The following is a 7,289-nucleotide window of genomic DNA, read 5'->3' on the forward strand; positions in this document are numbered from 1 at the left end:
TAACCTTCTGTATTTTGGTCGTATACGTTCCCTAACTCCGGCGTTACACAAATGTCGTTACAAACCCAAAACAAGCTTATTTGACCTCTTGTAGTATGCGTTTTATTAGGAACTGAGCGTACATCCTTTTATATAAAATTACTGCACACCAATGATCAGGTAAGTGCGGATATATCATATTTTTTTATTACTAGTTTTGCTTGAAGACTATTGCTTGCGACCCGGAGTCGTTTACTACGGAAAAGTTCGTTGCGGGATGGTCTGTTACACCTTCATTAAATATATACATTGGAAAATACGCAAAGCTGTAGTAATCCGGACTCGTACAATTTCTTCGGTAATCAATTAAACCGGCGAACAACTGCTGGATTATACACCTATTTGTGTTGCGATACACGGCCACAGAAGATCGTCACATGAGTAATTCTACGGGCTGTATCCCGAAAAATCAACACTCTTCAAAGTGTCACTTACGGCATAGCATTGTAAGTAAGCTCTGTGCTTATGCTGAGGCAATCACTTTAATTACTGATAGGCTACAACACCATTGCCAAATTGTGGATCGTAAAAATTATAACGTCTTTAAAAGTTTGCGTAGGCATATTAATGATGTTTTTAGTAAAAAAAAAAAAAAAAGTGACGCGTTCGTAACACATGTCGACATAACGGTGGATGCGGGTACCGTTGAAACGTACACGAGATTATCGAAATTGAAGTCGCCTAAGAGTACTGAAGCTGACGATGACACCGATAGCTCGTCTTCCCTGCTAACCATCTATACTATGTGAGTTGCCCTGAGAAGTTGTTTTACCCTGAAAATCTATTTGTGGTATATGTTTCAGCCCGACTATCACATGTAGTGAATATACTTAGCACAATCTCTGTGAGCCCTAGTGCTATAATCGTAAAAATCGGACCTTCGATTGATCCGCAGGATTTCCAAATGTGTAGTGGAAAAAAGTAGTTCTAGTGATTGCGTCTTCTGCTTGGTGTTTGGCACAGCAGGTTTGGGTCTACCTACTTTAAACGAACCCCATAAAGCTCATCGAGATAACGGATAGAAAGGCAACTTTTCAGCAAATCCGCTAAGATTATAGGTTTGGATATGAGTCGTTAGTGTCTGGAGTAAGGCACATCAGATATGATTACACTGGAAATAGAGTTTTCCCGTATCAATTCCACACGTTAGTGCATTAGTCAAATAGAGAATCTATTTGCTACGACACTGTAAACGTTTCATACGCATATTCCGCACAGGTCTTATTTCCTAGTCACAGAAAGAAAAATTGTACCGCCAAGACCCTGAACCGCTGAACCCCACTGAAATTCGCCATAGTCTGTTAATTGAGAATACCACATTTATATATAAGACGCGAAAGAAATTATCTCTAGAAATGATCTGTTTATGGCAACGCGCGTACGTTAATCACACCACCAGAAACGCTTCTGTTTCGTAACGAAAAAGATATTAGTTACTTTTCCAAAACTCAACGTTTCACATAGCCTTATTAAGATCCCAAATTTAAACTCGTTGATATTCTAATAATGGCAACATATATAGTATACGATGTATTATACAATAATGCTCGAGACTATATCATGGCATCTATACCAATATTCGCAGCTAAACGTAATATACGTATTCAGATAGCTCAGCTGTTTGTGGCCGTATCTGCGTATCTGTCACATGAACTCTAAAGTCGTCGTGCCGCTACTGTGTCACGTTACCCCCAAAACCTAATCTTATTTTGCGCAAAAAAAAACGTATCTTCATCATTACTGGAACTAGACGTCATGTAGCTGCCCGACTACAGATAAACTAGAGATTTTTACCACTATTACATTCATTCAAATTCTATCAAATCGTTAGCTGTGTCTCTGCCAAAAATATGCAGATGAAACGTGTCTCTCCCAGGGTTCGAGTCTAGACCACTTCGTGTCCCCAAAAATAGGCAGGCAAATACGATGACCATTAGGTCATCATGGGGACTGCCTGACTACAGCGGTCCCAGAAACGCATATCTCTCTGTATTGTTTTTTCTCATCTTTTTCTTCTTCTACCCAATGGCTACAAACTGCGTTTTTTTTTAAAAAACCTTTCGTTAGGTGTCTAAATGACAACAACGAGCTTGCCTGCCGCACAGAGCATAAGCCTTCCATCGTTACGTTTCTCACTGTCCCACTTTTTCCTTCACTAGTTCCTGTTTACTTAGTCCTTCGCAGTTCTCTCACTCCATAGATCTGCCATACATCCCTATGTTTTATCAGGAACGCTTTGTTGGCTGCTTAGCTAGCCGGCAGGCACAAAGGCAGCCGATTCTTTGGTTCATCTTTGGAATCAGCGCTGCGAAGACACGTTGAGCAGCAGCACCACTGCTACTACTATTCTTTGAAGAGCGAACACCACTGGGACGCCGCCTCTGCCGCCGCCGCCGCCGCTGCCGCCGCAGCTCTTTGCCGTTGAACCGAACGTTCGACTGCCCCTATTGCCGTGTGTCTTCTTGCTCTGCTTACCTGCATAGTGATGGTAATGCCAGGCCGGCGCCATTCTTTAATGATGTCGTTAACGATGGGCGTAGCCGCCAAGGGGAGAGGTGGAGCCCTCAGGGCTGGTCTACAAAGACCAAGACAAAACCCATCCCTTAGAACAGCCCGTTCCGCAGTCGGCGACAACAGCAACGACAGGCTAGTAAAACGGCTTCGGTTAACGGGAGCTGCTAGCTGTTCGCGCCCGCGCGTGCTGACGTTCGCCATAATGAATCATGGCAAGGGTGCCGCTGCACCTGCACATATGAATGAAAAGCTTAGTGCGTTAGAGCAGAGCGCACGGCATTAACGGGCGCGGCAGGTAGCGGAGCGCTGGAATTGCTGGCTGACTCATAGAACGATGCTCGAGCTACCTGACTGACTATGCAGTCGCTGCCCCGGCAACGGTGCCTACTTTTACTTCACGCCGTCGCCATCGCCATCGCCGTCGTCGTTCGTCCCACCGTCTGTTCCGTCGACTTTTGTGTGCAGTCTAGGCGCCAGACTCGCTTCTTCTTCCTATAGTCCATACAAATCCTAAGCCTAACACCTTTCCCTACCGCGTTTCTCCACTTATATCGGGCCTGCAATGCCGCCCGCCCGGCCTGCCCGGTCTGATGTGCCTACCAGTTTGCTTTCGCTTCTAACGGCGATGAGAAGCGGATAGTGATGAAAGGTGGTGAGTGGGGCTAGATAAGGGGGGTGAAGTGACGCCGTGGTAGTCGTCGTCACTGCTGCCCAACCATCCTAGTGCTTTCCACTTCTACAGCTCCCTCCGCTTGAAGCCTTCTACACCGATGTTTGCGCTTGTGCTTCACAGCCCCAATAGAGAATAAAAAGGAACACTCACAGGGGCTGACATACATAGACGCACACAGGGTTCACCTTTTCATGGCTGGATGGTAGCTCCATTGTCCAATTTTTGACCTTTAACTACCCGTATAGTCACACGTACGCCCGCACGCGAATGTGTAACGCTAAACATACGCATACACCGAGCGTATAATAAATGTCTTAAATTTTACGCTGAGAACTGCATTAGCATCGCATCAGGAAGTTTAGCGAGCTGCACAGATCCAGCTGGCTAAATTGAAATTGTCTCCCCTTATGTGACATAAAAAATTGATTATGTCATACTGGCATACGCGAACGGCGGTGTAACCCTGGTCGCCAGATCAGTGAAAAGATCGGAAGCAACTAACAAAATGTAAAAAAAAATTCAAGCAAGCCAAACATTTCTTAATTTTAATTCTCATCTCTTTTTTCTGTTTCATCCCAGTGTGTGTTGGATAAGCAGTTGACGTTCAATTTTTTTTATCGATGCGTCAGTTTCAGCTTGGTCCTGCTCTAGAAAATCTCGAACCGTGTGTGGCTCTGACGACAAATGTAAAAGTAATTTTTTATGACTATTTACAAAAACTAACCTTTAAATTTACCCTTACTGTTGCTGTCACTCTGTCCTATTTATTTTCCTTCAGATGCGCTGCATACGGGTTCCCGATGCTTCCCCGCGGCTATACAGTAGGCGGCACCATCATCATAGGTGTCGTCCGTGAGCAAAACCCGACCTCTTGCACGCCGTCGTTCTTTATGCATTGAGTTTGTCTTCGTTTCCAGTTTTGTTTCGAACAATACCAGCCGTCGAGGTACGTCATGCAGATATTGATGATTCCCCGTTGGCTAGCAGCATTACTTCATTGGCATGAACCTCTGGTGAACTGGATGAATTTGGGATTAGGCGGAATGATAGAGGAGTGTCTGCTTCACAGATAAACACAGAACGCAAATATCGAAGATGGGGAGAAGAGGAAGTTTATACTATTCTCGCTAGTGAGAAGCTGATTTTTTCGAGTTGTTCTGGGCGAAAAACGCCCATTGTGTGAACGATAAGGGTGTTAGTGGCAATGTCTGGCGGAGGTACCCTGTGTCTGAAATTTTAGAATACGTGAAATATGCACCCTGAAGTGAATTAGACTGACCCATTAAAGTGGATGGAATGCGGCTATCAGCGGGAACTGTCTGAGAGGCCGAAAACTGATAGCCTAACAGCAGACTTGACCCGGCTGCTCAAGATGGGTATAGGAAAATCATAGTACGACAAGTACAGACGGAAAGATTAAAATATTTATACTAGAATTATTGTTCATTTCTATAAAAAAAAAAAATAAATAAATAAGGAAAAGCATTGTATAATTAACACTGAAATTAAAATTCAAGCGAGCTATTAACGTCGTTAGCCGTAATAATCTGGGAGTACTTAATAAATCAGCCCTATTAACTCTGAACGCCTGACATGATGTCTGGTAAGAATTCCGCTTTTAATTTGCCTCTTTTTCTCATCGTTTGTGGTGTTCCATCGCCTTGCTCGTTAGGAATCATGTATCTGACGCTTTAGACAAGTCTGAAAAGTATGCTATGATCGTGTATGGGTCGCGATTCGATATCAATCGTGTTCGAATTTTATCTGGTTTTCATAGCGTACGGGATGCACAAAGAAGACGGTGATCGTGTTCGATATACGCGAAGCATACGGCAGTTTGTTAATGGCTTCCTTAGTATGGTCCTAATATTTTGAAGGTAGAGTCGGAAATTCTAAATAGCGCGTACGTAAATGTAGATACCGGCTTATAACGGAGTATGATGGAAAAGTATGCCTCGTTTATCTTTCATACTTATATTCTAGTGTTCAGCAAATGTAGACGTTTGAAAGGCTGTATTTTTCGGCAGCCAATGCAAAGACTGCAGCTGTTGTCAGCAACAGTGACCAAAGAATCACTTTTCTCTGATAACCTTGCCAATATTGTGCTATAGGCGTTAAATATAAATCTCGTTGCCCCGTGTCGATTGTTCGTACAATATGTAACGATGTTCTATTCGCTCTGTACGCAGTTGCTCTTTACACCTGAGATACACCGATCGGGGAGACTATACACCTATTCTCCCGACAATTCTGTTCCGTCGCTAGGCTGTGTCAACATGTTACCTGGTGGTTACAGGCGGTAGTCGCTATATGTCGCGAGTATTGGCAGACTGTCGACACGCCATCGAAAAGCTGGCTAGCAAACAAATATCGTAACGTCTTCTTCTTAACTATTCGAAGCAATAGCGGTTCGCTGTAACAACGAACGTGCAAGTTCTCTCAGCTATGAATAAGCATATGTTTTACTGGCAAAAATTCATAATGGAAAGACTTATCTAATGCGCAGTCAATGATTGACTACAAGAGAGAGACGAGGAGAGTGGTGTGGAAACGGACGTTGTCTACGGCGTTGATGGATACGGTTCTACCAAACGAACGTAATCGACCATCGAATCGGAACAAGTGATAGAGCTTAGGCTATGCTTGTATATTTAAAGAGTTGAGTAAAAAAAAAAAGTAGTCATTACGTACAGGACCATCAAATGCTTGAGAAAAGCAATGGCTGGATCGATACTGTTGTTTACGTTGATCGGCTGCCAGTCTATTCAGACCAGTGCTGTCAAAAGCCGCCCTGTTCTAGATATGTAAGCTCGATTAAGATGGGCGAGAAAAATGAAAACTTTTTTTTGGCCGGCAACGTCTGGTGTAACAATGTAAGGGTTAACATGCTTTGACAGAAATCAGCATGCGCTTAGAAAACCTGACAGATATAAAGTCAATTGTGGAACTCTACGCAATAGTGAAGATTCTGCTAACGGTCGAATAATATAATACAATATTCCATATTTAATCAACTCGTCTGTCACTGAAGCTACGATATACGTACACTTGACGTCAACGAGTTACTGGATAATTTATAAACTATACTATGTTGCACGATTATTACCCGATCACTTGTGGAAATGCAGCGAATTTTTGTTAATAAAACTGTTATACAACTATATATATATATATATATATATATGGATAGTGTTTCCAAAGGAGTGCGTTTCGGTCTGGGTCTATTACAACGTATCTGAATAAAAAAAAAAATATAAGTTGAAACCCGAAAAATGAATCCCATGTTCCAAGCGCTACGATTGCACTTGAAAGTATTGCTAGCTATTGTATTAATATTCGAGCCTTTTTCAACTCAATACTTTTAGTTGTAATCCATGGCAGGCATGAGTGGGCCTAGTGTTCGTGGAAAATTCACTGTTTTTTGTGAGGTATCGGTATAGTTTATAGCTCAGACTTGGCAACTGAGTACGCCTTTTCGCGTCTTGAAACGAACGTTCATACCGGATAAATTTAAACGTCGTAGCCGTCCTAACCAAGTTTGTATTCGCACGAATGAAGAGCTGCATTACAATGCCATGTACCAAGCATTCTAGGCACATGCATGTCTGATTAAGAATAAACGGTGCGCTCGCCAAAAATATTTGACATCGGTTAATCTTCTTTTTTTTTTTTTACTTTCAATCCGATTTTTCTATGTCCTAAAACAATATACACCCTAAAATCGACAGATGATTATCGGTTACACGTATAATACGTTCGTATACATCTGTATCTATCATGGTCTAGATAGACTAGAACTGATAACTAAATCACATCTAACTTTCAACGCCACATATGAAGTACTCATATACTTGCAATATAACAAAGCTATTAGTGAGGGACTTTTTCTTGTGATGCGCAGGGTGAGGCCACCGGATCCAGTCACTCTGAGAAGCGTAGCCACATCACCCTACTGGTCTCGGAGTTAAACAGACACATCGCACTTATGCGATTCTACGAGATTGGGTCACGCCGCTATCGGAACGTCCACCGCCTCAGGCGAATCTTCTACCTTTACAGTGGC

The 7,289-nt window shown here is 42.8% G+C and overlaps 1 long non-coding RNA gene across 1 annotated transcript; it reads left to right on the forward strand.

The window, feature by feature from the left end:
* The first annotated feature begins 4,012 nt into the window (after positions 1-4,012).
* LOC147753560 (uncharacterized) lies at positions 4,013-6,866 on the forward strand. The gene is made up of 2 exons (XR_015310803.1): positions 4,013-4,172; positions 5,416-6,866. It is a non-coding gene; the product is annotated as an uncharacterized LOC147753560 (long non-coding RNA).
* The last annotated feature ends 423 nt before the right edge of the window (positions 6,867-7,289 follow it).

The sequence above is a fragment of the Varroa jacobsoni genome, unplaced genomic scaffold (assembly GCF_002532875.2).
Source record: "Varroa jacobsoni isolate VJ856 unplaced genomic scaffold, vjacob_1.0 scaffold_386, whole genome shotgun sequence".
NCBI lineage: Eukaryota > Metazoa > Arthropoda > Arachnida > Mesostigmata > Varroidae > Varroa > Varroa jacobsoni.